The sequence below is a fragment of the Pelodiscus sinensis genome, chromosome 2, assembly GCF_052426305.1.
Source record: "Pelodiscus sinensis isolate ZL-2025 chromosome 2, ASM5242630v1, whole genome shotgun sequence".
NCBI classification, from domain to species: domain Eukaryota; kingdom Metazoa; phylum Chordata; order Testudines; family Trionychidae; genus Pelodiscus; species Pelodiscus sinensis.
In genome coordinates this window covers 143,339,876-143,354,906 of record NC_143053.1, presented here as the reverse complement: position 1 = coordinate 143,354,906, position 15,031 = coordinate 143,339,876, and positions in this window count along the sequence as shown.

The window sequence follows — 15,031 nt, the reverse complement described above, 5'->3', positions numbered from 1 at the left end:
GTAACTAACGTAACAGTATTCTCATCAGTGTATGCATGTAGTAGATTCTGGAAAGTTCTACTCTACCCTGACAGTGCCAAGCTGGTGAATTTCATGCCATGTAGAAAATAATACTTTTGTTACTCCTCATTTAGCAACACAAGCATCTCATACATTTTCCAAAGAAATTCTAATAATAATTTCTGAATTTATGAGGACAGGAAGCAATGAAAATGTATATTAATTTGCAGGGCCAGCCCACAACATTTTGGCACCTGAGGCAGGGAGCTCAAATGATGCCCCCATATGCACATATGCATCAGCATCAGACACAATTTTCTACACTCTGGGTCCTAGTGGCACCCTCCCACAGTTTGGCACCTGAGGCACTGCCTCAGTTCACCTCATGGTAAGGCCAGCCCTGTTAATTTGGGGGAAACCTTAAGAAGAACTGAAGAACAGGACAAATTCTGAAATTAACTGTGAAATCTTCACTAAAATTTAATAGGAAAAGTATTTTAGGACAAATTCAACTCCAGTTTTGCAAGCACATAATTGATAAAGTGGGGATGAAGGCTGAACTAAAAAAGAAAAAGCTCTTGTTTAAATGATATGACCTATCATTGGATGTGATCCATTCAATGATGAGATTCTGAAGCATATGACTATTTGTGCATTGAAAATATATAAGTATTCACAATGTAAAGGTGCCTTTTTCACGTCAGATGGCTTTGTTTTCACTGAAAAAGAAGTATTTACATGAGCTGAAGATTTATTATTATTCATTATTAAATTTATACTTTTCTATATTCATAGTGAACCTCAAATAGGGACTTTTGTCTTTCTCAAGTGATAGAGCATCATCTAAATAATTCCTTGATAGCTTCATGTCTCATGAATGAGGCACTCATCATAAGTGCATGCTGGTTTCACCATGATACCAAAACACATGAACACGCCTTCTTTCTCACTGGCTTTCTCTTTTACACAAATTTACCGTCCTAATTTAAAAATTGCCAGTAATGGAAATTCCACCACAATCTTTATAAACTATTCCACTAGTTAATTACTCTTATGGTTGAAAATATATCTTATTGCGAGTCTGACTTTTTCTAGCTGCAATTTGCAACCGTTGCATTGATATATCTTTCTCTACTGGATCAAAGAAACCAATATTAAATATTTGTTCATCGTGAAAATACTTAAAGACTATAAGCAAGTCATTTATTTACATTCTTTATATTAAGCTAAATAGCTCTAGCTCCTTGAATCTATCTCTGTAAAGCATGTTTTCCAATCCTTAAATCATTCTTGTGGCTGTTCTCTGAATCCTATCCGATTTATCAACATCCTTCTTGAATTGTGAACACCAGAACTGGACACAGTATTCCAGCATTTATTGCACCAATGCCAAATCCAGTGGTAAAATAACCTCTCTGCTCCTACTCATCTGCATTCCCCTCCTCTTCATCAAAGTCTGCAAGTATCTGAAACCTGTTCTTTAACTGAAGAACAAAGGCTTCCTCTATTTCAGGGGACTTTAGCTTGTCAATGTCCTAACATCCATGCCCCTTGTTTAGTGGACACACACACATCTCTGTTTTAGCTGGATGGAAGTCGTAATAAGGCGATATTTGCTGCCAGTATCTGCACCCTTTCTCATTTTCACATCTATCAATGAGTGCCACGATTTGCCATTGATCATCATATAGTCAATCTGGTTCCTTATTTCTCCATTTGGAGAAAACCATGTCAGCTTGTGAATTTCACTACAGGCAGTCCCCGGGTTACGTACAAGATAGGGACTGTACGTTTGTTCTTAAGTTGAATTTGTATGTAAGTCGGAACTGGTACATATTTTGGGGGGGGAGACGGGGAGCTGGAGTTAGGTGGAAAAGACCCCGATTCTCATACAACTTCCTTATTCTAAGAAAAACACATGCTGTTTTAATATGAAGGTTTTTTTGGTTGATATTTTAATTAAAAATTGATCATAAGTTTCAGTGTTTCATGCTATATCCAAATCTTCCTTTTGGGGTACCTGAAAGATCCCAGTTATTCATTTAATAGTCAGAATCTTTGTTTTTTATAACTAAAAAAGTGTATTCAATGAATATTACTGTTCCAAATAGAATTTGCTACAGATGGTTCAGTGAAATGGGTATTAAGTGTAATCAATAGTCATTGGAGAGCACAGTGAAATATTGATACAATCAAAGCTGTTGTTGTATTCTGCTGAGCAGAAAATGGAAATCCCTTCCTGTGAAGTGTGTGTGTGAATTTATCCACAGGATTAATTTTAAAGAAAAATTCTGTGTTGGGAACAGGAGTTTAGCCACAGGTGGGTCCTCATTGTCCACTCACCCACTTTGCAACCAGACCCATCCCCTCGGGGCTTACCCTGCTCCGCTCCAGCCAGGGTGTGGGGTTGGGGCTTATCCCCTCTTCCCTTCTGTCCTGCTCCTCCCCATTCTTGCCCACTTACACCACGGGGTAATTTTTCAGCTTTTGCCAGGCTGGAAGGGACTTGTTAATTTCACATGACGCTAACAAGATACTTGCAGCTCTAGTGCTGAAGATGGAAAGAGCTGTTGCTCCCAAGGTGGGGACTGTAACACAATGGGTCTCACTGCCTGCTGCTCCTGCTGTTCCCTAGGAAATTAATTTTTCCGCTCTGGAGTGCCCCCTTTTGGCTGGTGTCTTGTTCCCCCCAGGAGACCCGCGTCCTCCGCGGCGAGAAAAGCCGCTCCACGTCTCCCTGGTCTGCTGGGGGGAAGCGCCCCCTGCGCTGCCGGAGGCGGTGACAGTGGGGAGGCACCCCGCACTAGCTGCGCCCCCTCCCCCCTTTGTAACTAGGGATCCGATGTAAGTTGGATTGATGTAACCCAGGGACTGCCTGTATGTAGAAATAGAGTTCAACTGATGGCTAGATAATTTATATTCATAATTTAATTTAATTTATGGTGCCACATCCATGTCTTCTCTTTGCTATATCATTGTTTGTGTTATCCTTACCAATCTTTACATTCCGGTCTCCCATCATGATAGGTAAGTCGTTGTGTGATGCTCTCTTTAACCTTTACCTGAAACCTCTCTACTCCTACTCAAGATTCCCCTGTTTATGCAATCTATAAGCTCTTTTGGTCACATTTTCACACTGGGAGCTCATGTTCAGCTTTTATCCAAATGACTTCACTCATTATGGATGAACCAACGATCAAGGTACACTTTCACAAGAGGAAATGTAGAAGGCAGGGAAAGATGGATTTGGAATTGGAATATTGGTAACACCCTACAACCTGCAAGTAATAGAACTCCCAGAATAGATTTCCTAGAATTTATGAGTCCAGTTTATTCCATTCTAGTGGCCTCTCTAAAGTGGAGGAACCCACATACCTCAGTGACTGATTGTAAGAGTGAAGTTGCATGAGGGTGCCAATTGGGCCACAGTGCTAACCTCAGGAAGGAGATCACTCATACTCCCTCAGTTAGGGAGAGGCATTCAGGGAATTTCCAATATTCTTTGTCTGTAATATTGATGCCCCTAGGTGGTTCATTGGCAGAAGGGGATCAACTTGGACCCTCTTGATCTTAATACATGAGCTTCTATGCCCAATCAAAAAGTCACAACCGAAGATGTAGCAGACTCATCAATCCCTAGCTGGCCTGGCCACTACTAGAGTGTAACAGAATGTCACACCGAGCAGGCATTTCTTACATTATATTTATATATTATATTTTAATATATGGTTTCTAATTTAAACTGTAATGTTCTGAGATTATCAAAACAAAACATACAGTTCTGAATCAAAACATTTCCAGTGATTGAGAATCCATCACATCTATTGGTAAATTGTCTCAATAATTAATTACCATCACTGGTTTTTAAATGCAACTTATCTTGAGTCTAAAAGTATTTAGCTCCAAACCTGACATTATTTAGATCTTGCTATATACCTTTCTCTGACAGATTGTACAGCTCTCTGTGGTGAACAGGAGAAAATGTGTATATATTTTTAAATGCATAATATGCCCTAGATAAAAAGGAGTTGTTAAAGCAACCAGGCAGGAAAGGTAAATCAATGGTCATAAGATACGTCCCCTCAAACAGAATAGACAGATTTGTACCCATGAAGAAGGATTCTACGGCCTAACCCTGGTGACAGGGCTGTTCGCCAAGGATGGGAAACTGGAGATCAAAAGACACAGATCTGTTAAAGGATCTGCTCTAGAGACTGGAGAGGGGAATTTGTTAGCAGCTGCAGACTCACACAGAGAAGCTGACTGAGAGTCATAAGTCTGTAGTGGGCAATCTGGAACTTGGTCCCCTAGAGAAGAGGGGACAGCAAGGTGAGGTCATATCTATCTAGGTGTTTGAGGGAGGTGCCAAGCACAGAGAAGACCATATGTGTAGTTCAAGAAAAGAAGGCACTCCCTGTAGCACATTTCCCCTAGCACCCAGAATGGTGCACATGTTCGCTACTGCTGCAGAGGGAAAAGTCACCAACAGAAACATTTAAAAAGCACTTAAAAAATTAGAAGCTTCAGGGGATAGCTGAGTTAGTCTGTTACAGGAAAAAAACAACAAATGGTCTGGTAGCACTTTATAGACTAATGAAACATGTAGATGGTATCATGAGCTTTCGTGGGCACAGCCCACTTCTTCAGATGACCGGAGTTATGAGTTCTTTGTGTAGTATCCTTCCTGACATGGGAGTCTATCTATTGACTTCGATTCTTATCTGCTTCGGTTTAACTACCCAATCTTCAGATACTTACTGATTCCCTCTGCTCTCTGTCTCACACCCCCCTTCCTTTTTCCCTCCTGCTGCTCTCCCTTTCCCCTCTCCTATTTATTTTGGGTGTACACATCCTAAACTCATAATTCCAGTCAACTGAAGAAGTGGGCTGTGCCCATGAAAGCTCATTATACCATCTACAAGTTTTGTTAGTTTATAAAGTGCTACTAGACCATTTGTTGTTGTTTTTTAAAAAATTAGTAGATTATCAGTGGTATCTGTCATTGGCATAACATAGGTATAGAGTGATAATAATTTGTACCATAGATAAAAGCAGGGACTACTTTTTGGTAGTTCTCAAATATCTGTAATCTTTATTCTTTAAACCATGTGAGCCAGAATCTCATCTAGTTCATTAATGGCAAACATATGATCTGGATGGCACATGATTCTTATGACACTGACCTGGAGGAAACCAAATGCACTTTAATAGATATCTTGACAGAATTGGAAGGATATGGTATTAGAGATAAACTGAAAGGAAGAAAAGTGGCAAAGTAGAAAGAAAAGGAGTGCATGGACAAATAAAAATAAAGATGAAAGGGAAACAGGGAAAAGATAGAGGGATAAATGAATCTTTGTTAAGGCTGATATCAGAAAATTCTCAATATTTAATTTTGGCTCTCATGCTCAGACACATTATTTGTCTTATATGAGAGAGATAATGATAGAGAAGGAGAAGAATGGGGAGGGGGGAGAAAGACTTTAAAAAGGGGAAAAGAAGAAAAGGTTTGAAGAGCAGAAATTTAAAATAATAAAAAGCTGAAAATAGAAAAAAAGAGAATAGAAGTGGGGAAAACTGAGTAAAGGAGAAACAAATGCTAGTGATAAGACAGATTCATTTGAAAAAATGTATTAAATTAACATCTTAAAAAGAAAATATAATAAATAAGTGAACAGGCAAATGAAATTCAGTTAGGCCAGTAAAATCTCTAGAACTGATCCTAAAAAAGCTAGTGAATGGCTACTGACTTCAACTGTACAACTCACCTAAGTAGGTGCTATCCACATAAAAGTTTTTAAGATCAGTTCCTTTGGTGAGAGAGTTCAGGAAGATTTCTGCAAATCCAGAATTCATAAAATAAATAAATAGATAAATAATTGATAATAAATAAATGTAATTAATTGTTCTTTCCAGAAGCATAAGGCTATATCTGAATTAGCATTTTGATGGTTCATTATTATTAGAGTTGAGTGAATAATTTACAATGAATAATTCAACTGACAAATTCAGCCTGTTTTTCTCCTTAGTGTATTTAGGAACAGATCGCTATTTCTTGGAATTTATGTTATTGAAAAGTATTCAATACACTTTTTAACCTATGAAGTCAATGCAGCCCAGTTCTCTGTGCCTATGCAATGTTCCATATTCACTGTTTGAACAGTGATAATTATATGTGATTGACTACATGTCACTGTCACACACATAGGTGACTCACATGGAACTGTCACACAGATAAGTCACATGGTACTATTTCTGAATCCTGGTTGCATGAGTAAACACTTCTAGCAGACATTTTTGTGTGTGAATTTAAAATTTGGTTACCATACTGACTACATAAGCATGCAATGGTGAAATATTTTCTTGTGAATATTTGTGTAAATATAAATTGCTCACACAGAGATATATGAAAATAGAACAGAAATTGTCATAGAAATTATGAAGCAAAGTCATTTTTTTAAAAAAGCGAGTGAATATTCAGAGAACACTATTGTTTGTTCACTCCACTCTCCTATTACTCAGGCCTTGTTTCCTTTTTTCATTAAGTAGTGCCAGTTACCCGCCCCTTAACCCAGCTTACAATGTGGGAGATGAGAGGAAGGATGAAGAGAGCAGGTTCTGCAAAGGGCAGTGATGGAAAGGCAAAGAAAAGAAAATAGTTATTTATCTGTTGATAGGGCACCTTATCTTGGGTATAATAACAAGACAGATTCAGTGGAACAAAGGCATATGAAGCCTCTTATTTAAAGCAATGCCTGTGTACTAGGTGCCTGAAGCTCTCCATTTAAATGTTTTAACACTACATCATTAGTGCTGGGGACAGGGCAACTCACATTGTTATGTATTTCTCACATCTCTTTAAACTAATATCACAGTGGGATACTAGCACTTTCAGAGGAGTAGGGCTGTCAGAGTGGTTTTCTTTTCGAGCACAAAGAGCTAACAGGAGTGATATGCATTGTATGTCACACCTGTGCTTTTATTTCAACATCTAAATGGTATGGGCCATATGAAGCAGCAGTGTTAATAAACATGCACCTATACTCTGGCTGTGAACAGCCTGAAGGAAACACCCCATGCAATCTGTATTTTCTCAGATTAGAAATGGTTTGTGTAAAGGTGTTTGAATATGGAGCATGGCTCAGTCAGCTCAAATACATAAAAAGGAAAAGTACACTCCTTTTGCCTCATTCCATATGCTCCTCAGAAAGTCCTCTCATGTATCCTCTTCCCTTTAGAGTTCCCTCTCCTGCTTTTTTTGGGGGTGAGGAGGTGGGGAGGGGGATGGGAGGAAGATACACCTGGAATGGCCATTTTCTGATACATAATTCAGCAACTGTATGAGGTTATGTGATCTTTTGCAGCACAAATATGGTCCATAGTGTCCCAGAAGTTAACCAATATTTTCCATTACTACACACCAGTTAAACATAACTAATAAATATAGAACATAATTAACTTTATTTAAATACATACCTGTGGCAAGATCCTTGGCAGGATTGGATTTGAAATAATTACAAGTGATCACCCAAAAGTCTTCTAATGAGTTGGGCTAATGTTCAAGAATTCCAAGATAAATAAAAGGAACTAAGATAGTGGTTTGAATATTTCTTTGTCCATTGTCTCAGAAGCAGGTGGTATTTTAAACCTATAAGATAAAATGTATAACTTTTCACATAAGCCACAGAGAGGTAAACAGCTGCATCCCCAGAGCAGTTGTGAATGACACATGGTACCTAGCTGCAATGGGAGATGTTCACTTTCAGCCACACTTTTAATACAAAAGCTATTCTATATTTGGAAAGGAGTTGAAATACACAGTGACGCAGCAGAATGAACAGTTTCTACAAATAAACAGCAGTCATAGGAACACAGCCTAATTAGTAACTTGAATACTGTGAGTTTTAAGGGGCACTTTGATTTTATTGTCTAATGACAGTGATTCCAGCAGCACAAAGAAAAAACATATAAAGATAATTCATGGAAAACAGCACACACATACAAACAAACTAGGATGTACACATTGGCTGCGTCTAGACTGGCATGATTTTCCGCAAATGCTTTTAATGGAAAAGTTTTCCACTAGTTTTCACAACTGCTCCGGGGATGCAGCTGTTTACCTCTCTGTGGCTTATGTGAAAAGTTATACATTTTATCTTATAGGTTTAAAATACCACCTGCCTCTGAGACAATGGACAAAGAAATATTCAAACCACTATCTTAGTTCCTTTTATTTATCTTTTCCGTTAAAAGCATTTGCGGAAAATCATGCCAGTCTCGACGCAGCCACAATATGTACCGCATTTGCAGAAAAGAGTGTCTAGATTGGCACGGACGCTTTTCCACAAAAGCACTTTTTATGGAAAAGCATCTGTGCCAATCTAGACGCTCTTTTCCGCAAAAAAGCCCCGATCGCCATTTTCTCGATCGGGGCTCTTTTGCGCAAAACAAATCTGACCTGTCTACACTGGCCCTTTTATGCAAAAGCTTTGCGCAAAAGGACTTTTGCCCGAACAGGAGCAACGTATTATTTCCGCAAGAAGCACTGATTTCAGACAGTAGGAAGTCAGTGTTCTTGCAGAAATTCAAGCGGCCAGTGTAGACAGCTGGCAAGCAACTGCTTTTGTGGAAAAACTTGCCAGTCTAGACACAGCCTGTGGGTACATGTTGGAAAAGCAATTGGTAATGGTCTGCGTCCCCACTGAAATCAGTCGTACAACTTCTTAAAATCAATGAGAGCTGATCCTAGCAAAAGAAGGAAGGAAGAAAGACAGTGTCATACCAGGTAGCAACCTCTCTCTGGTTCAGGAATGGGCAGGGATGATAAATGGATCACAAGGGATCAACCCCCAGACAGTGAGCAGCCCTATCCCAGTTAGACCATAACCACTGCGAGAGATACTTAAGTAGTCTGGGTTTTTTTGTTATATTTCAGCAGCAGCTGTATAGTTCATCAATGTCAACAAAGGTTCATTAAAATGATTAGAAATCTAATTGCCCAGAGCACCATTTTCATCACACTTGTATTCTCTCTCCCCTCTTCATTACGCCTATAGACTCTTTATAAAACCATCACTATGCTGGCCTACCTGTCTGACCACTTATCAGCTGTAAGAGATTCTGAAGTTGTTTGGCCACAATAGTATTATTCTTAACCCTCCTAGTTACCAGACTCTCCCAGCACATCAATTAGTCTGTCCCATGCTCAATGTAGTTCCTACCGATTGGCCTTGAAATCCTTCAGTGTAAAGTGGAATCCATGGCTCAGAGCTGTGGGGCAGGTAAACATAGTGTTTCCTGTGAACTTTTTGGTTCTGAGGGGAGACCATGCAACATGGCTCCCTGCATCCTGACCACATCATCTTCTCAGACCATGCTGCATTTTCTGACCACAATCTTTGCATCATAAGCACTTCTGCATCTATATAGTGGGAATTTCAGGGAGAGCAATAACAGCCCTGCTTTGCACTGAATCTAGGCTGCCATTGGAGAAGTTGTCTGCTGCTCTGTGATTAGAAGGCTAGACACAAGGCTATGAGGAGAGAGAGGAATGTGAAGTGCAGAAGAGCAGAGCAAAGAGGAGCAAAAATGGATTGATCAGAAAATGCAGAAAACAGGGGATGTGGGAGGCAGGAGGAGAGAGAGAAAACAGAGCAGCAGGGTAAAAGGAGGTTAAGGGGGACAGAGTAATATAGGGCTTAGAAAGGAGACTGAGGTGTATAGTTAATATGGATGGCCCAGATAATCATAGGCCAATTAGCTTTACATCAACCCCAAGCAAAATAATGGAGAAGGTGATCCAGAATTTAATTAATAAAGAAGTAAAGGATAGGAATATAGTTACTGCAGTCAGCACAGTTTTATGGAAAATTGGTCCTGACAAACAAAACAGAGTTCATTGTTTGATGAGATTACTAGTTTCATTGATAAAGCTGACTGCATAAAAGTAATATACTCAGACTTTGGACAGGCATTTGATTTAGTACTGCACAACATTCTGATTAAAAAAGTAATCTGTGCATCATAAATGAAGCAGACATTCAATGGACTGAGAACTGAATTACTGGCAGATCTCAAAAAATAGTCATCAATGGGGAATCATCATACAACGGGGATGTTTGTAGTGGGAGTGAGTAAGAGTAGGGAGGTGATTTTACCTCTGTATATGGCATTGGTTTGACAGACTGGAATCCTGTGTACAGCTCTGGTGTACACGTAGTCAAAAAGATATGGAAAAATTGTAGAGCATGTGGAAAATAACCACAAAAATTATTTCAGATCTGAAGAAAATAACTTACAGTGAGAGGCTTAAAAAGAGCTCAATATGTTTAGCTTATCAAAAGTCTATTAAGAAGTGACTTGATTACAATGTGTAAATACCTTCATTGGGAGACAATATTGGCTATAAAAAGGTTCTTCTTTCCACTAGAAAAAGGCCGCTTTAGAACCAAGGTATGGATGCTCATCTCTGACAAATTCAAACCAGAAATAAGACACTGATTTTTACATTGAGGGTGGTTAAATACTGGAACAAACTACCAAAGAAAGTGGTGGAGTCTCCATCTCTTGATGTCTTCAAATCAGATTGGATATCTTATTGGAAAATATACTTTAGCCAAACACAAATTATTCAGCTCAATACAGAGGAAACAGGGTGTTTTTAATGACCTGTGATAAACAGGAGATTAGATTTAATCTAATGGTTCCTTCCAACTTCAAAGTTGTAGATCAGTGTGTGGGTTAAGAAGAGACTTAGGGTGCATCTACACTGCACCTTTAGCTCAAAATAAGCTGCACAATTTGAGCTAAGCAAATTGTGCAGCTTATTTTGAGTGTATTTCAAGATAGCTTATTTTGTAATTTGGAGCTGTCTACACAGAGCCAAATTTTGCGCTCTTTACACAGAGCTACTCCTAAATGTCCCTTACTCTTCATGGAATGAGGTTTGCAGGGATGTTAGAATAGTGCGCCCATTATTTTGAAAGATATTTCAAAACAACGGGTGCGCTGTCAAGATGCAGAATAGCTATTTCGGGATACCAGAGGTATCCCAAAAATAGCGTTGCAGTGTAGACATACCTTTATAGGTCACGGAAATTTAAGAAACAGGAGACAGATGAGGTAGAGATGACTACTGGGAGGATATAGACAAATAGAGAGCAGCAAAGAGACATTTTCTGGAGTATTGTTCTTGCAAGGAAAAAAGAAGGGAAAATCCATTATGTTGAAAGATGAACACAGATGGAAAACAGCAGGGCAAACAACCAAAGAGACTCTTGTATTTTTATATGCACATTTCTGACCTTGAGTTATTCCAGTATATTTTGGAGGCTCATGATTTCCCCCACAATAGCTTAAAATCCAGAAGGAAAAAAAACCCCACTCCAAATTATTATTTTAAAATTCTCATAATTATCAAACGCTTTCAGTCAGCAATACAGTTTTCTACATGCTTAAACAGTTTGCTGAATCATAGCAAAAATGTAGCCATCCGCTGAAAAAAATTGAGTATACCTAAATTAAGGTGAATGAAGGGTAAAAAGGTCCAGCATATGGCCTGTGGACAATAGCAACTATATCTGAAAGATGTTAAAACTCTATATAGGATTTAAGAAAAAATATAATAATATTTTCGTATCTACTATGAAATACAAATTTAAGAGATGTATAGAGGAGAAGAGTGGAATAAATACTGAGCAGTAGCTTTACAAAGCAAGCCAATTATGCATGATTCATAAATTGAGCTTTTAGGGGAAAAAAGATGACAAATTGTTACCATGCTCCCAAATCTCTCATGGCAAACTTTCCTGAGTAATATTGTTAGCAATGCTGATTTCTCTTTTCCGACAGGGACAAAAACAAGCATGACCCACCCCAGGGAAATTTTAACTAAAGGGCATCACTTGAGAATTCTCTTAATAATCTGAGTCACAAGTCCTTCAGCCAGCTCCAGTCACCTTGTAATGAGTATTCTCTCCACAATAATCTCCCCTTTTCCGAAAAATGGTATAAATAGAATTACAACACAATTGCCTCCTTTTATCTGATGAATGTGAAGCAGCAATATTGTGTTAGCAGGCCTTTTTGGAAGATATATTGGACTTTAATAAAATTTGATCAATGCATTTAAGTCAAATTGAATTATATGTAAGTGGATAGGGTTGACATATGTTTCAATATCTGCGAGTGATACATTATTCTCCAGTGAGCATAAAATTTAATGAAATATAAATACCCATTAATCCTCATGTTTCAACCAATCAGTCACCGTTGCTCCTGCCTGCTGTTAGCAGAAGCAGGCCCAGAAAGTCATCTGTTTTATCTAAGCAGGAGCTCCAAACTGGAAAGACATCAGAAAGCTTGGGGAAGTGAGAAAGGCTCAGGCTAGAGGGAAATGTGCCAGCACATTTATTGTTATATGCTCTCTCAAACTAACAATACAATGTTTACCTTACTCTTTTAATAGAATTCAGAGAGAGCTGTACAGTACCTTAGAAACTGGGATGCTGTGGGAAAACATATTTTTAGAAGGAAAATTACTTGGTTTTTAAAGCACATTATTCCATTCTCATTTCCACAGATGATTTGTTATGAAATATTTTGCATCTTTGGCGTGCCTAACGTGACAAGAGCCATAGAGGACCAGGAAAAACTATTAGTGGAGTAATCGAATAATCTCCAGTTATGGAAGCTACACTAATGGGGATTTTTAAAATTATACTAGATAAAACACTAGAAAATGTTTTCTACATTTCAAACCTACAGTCTGATTAACTAATTATGTAAACTAAGGAGGCGGGGTAGCAATATATAGATATAGACAATTACTCATTTAATAGGAATGATACAGTTGTGTATACACTATTTGACAATAAATGTAAAATAATATAATGATCAAGAGATAAATAGAACAGCACTAAATTGAACCATATTAACACTGAAGTCAAGAAAGGGTTGGGACTGGATTTGGTTTTCCAGCATGTGTAAATAATGGTCATCATGGATCAAATTCTGAAGTCCTTACTGAGTTCTTCTGAGAGTTGGGCGCCTTTCCTTAATCGGTACTTCAGGCTACAGCTGCAGAAGTAAACCCATCTGTCTCTTTTTCATACCAATGGGTTTTTATCTCAGAAAAAGAGTATGTAAGGACATAAAGATTTGGCCCAGATATCCAAGTAGGCACTGAACACGTCTTTCCTGTTGTGCATACTTTTCACGATGATAAACTATTCCAAATCTCCATAGATTATCCACATGGATCAGGTAATTCAGTATCGCACCATTCTGTTGCAGGAGTCATGTAAAAAAGTGAACAATGAATGTTTAAAGTGCACATGAGTTTGAGGAACTTAAGAGTTTTCTTTCTTTGTTTGTTATACCATTTTAATCAGTGCAATGCTGTTTTAAGTTACAGTTAACTGTGGCTAGCTCTGAAGGATCATTGTGGCATCAAGAGATTGGTGTCTTGGCCACCTGACTTCCCTGCATTGAACGACCTCTACTTTAAGGGCGAGGAATGTATGGGTATGTCTACACTACACGCTTATTTTGGCATAAGCTATTTTGGAAGAAAACTGCAAAATAACTTATTTCGGAATAGTACATCCACACTGCAAATGCCCATTGGAATGGAGCTGAGCTATTTTGAAATAGAACAGCCACACACATTGAAGCTTCAATTGCATTTGAGCCCTCCCCACTCCCCCGGAAGCACTTCAGTTAGGGCATCAGGACTGCAGTCACTTCCTGTAGCTCCTTTAAGAGGCAATCTGAGGCTCATGCTTAAAGGGACCCCCCCTGTGTAGCTGTGTCTCAGGCTCCTCTCTTTTGCCTACCTCCTTGAGGGATAGCAAACCCATTCCATAGCCTGCTCTGGTTGCCCTTGCAGACATCACAACACTTCTGCCATGGAGCTGGACCTGTTGAAAAGCAATTGCCTGCTCCTGGATCTCATGATGCACCTCCTGGCTGCTCCTGTGCAACTGGCACCCTGCAGGGCACCTCCTCACCTGTCTCCATGTGCTGCTCATGCAGCACAGCCCCTCCTGTCCTCTCCTGCACACCGTGTACCACTGCTTCTGGAGACTGGATAACAGTGCTGATTGGTGGGACTGGATTGTCATAGAGCAGTGGGACAACCAGCACTGGTCCCAGAACTTCCACATGTGGAAGGACACCTTCCTGGAGCTATGTGAGTGGCTCGCCCCTGCCCTCAGGCAATGGGACACCCACATGCGACCCAACATCCAGAAGTGGGTTGCCTTTGCTCTGTGGAAGTTCACCCCTCCAGACAGCTACCGCTCCATCCTCTGAGGCAGCCTCATTGGAGCTGTGTGACCTGCACTAGTGCTCCATGTGCTCCCACTTGTGCAGGCTGCCACGCAATGCCCAGGCCAAGAATGCTGAGCAAGGTGCATGTAGCTCCATACCACCCATCGCCTGCCCCCATGTGTATCTAGGGAACTCACCTGATGGGCCTTCCCCTGCATCATCCCATCCCCGGAAGGCATCCTGTGAGGGTGGTACTGACCCCAAGGAGAGGGTGAGATCCTGGATGGCAGGCATTACGGAATCTGTGGCCTGGTCCTCCTCCTCCTCCTCCTGCTCTTCTTCCTTGGCTGCAGGCCTGCCCTCCGGAAGGGTGGCAATGGGTGTCTTCTGCCCAGCACAAGGGGGAGGGAAGGGACAGATCCCCCTCCCAGGATGCAATGGAGCTGGTAGTAGTACTGGCAGGTCTGTTGTGCCACCCTGAGAGGGAGATGTACTCCCTGCCTTGGTATAGGCCTGCCTCAGATCCTTTACCTTCATCCACACCTGCTCCTAGGTGCGTCTGTGTTCCCTCTGACCCAGGCTTTTGGACATCCATCCATAGACATTCCTGTGCCTGGTGCAGAGATCTTAGAGGTTTGCCTCATCTCCTCACATCTCTATGAGATCCAGGATCTCCATCCCAGTCTAGGATGGGGTCCTCCACCTCCAGGCAGGGGCTTGGAAGGTAGCTGGAGCTGTACTCACAGCCGTGGGGGACTCA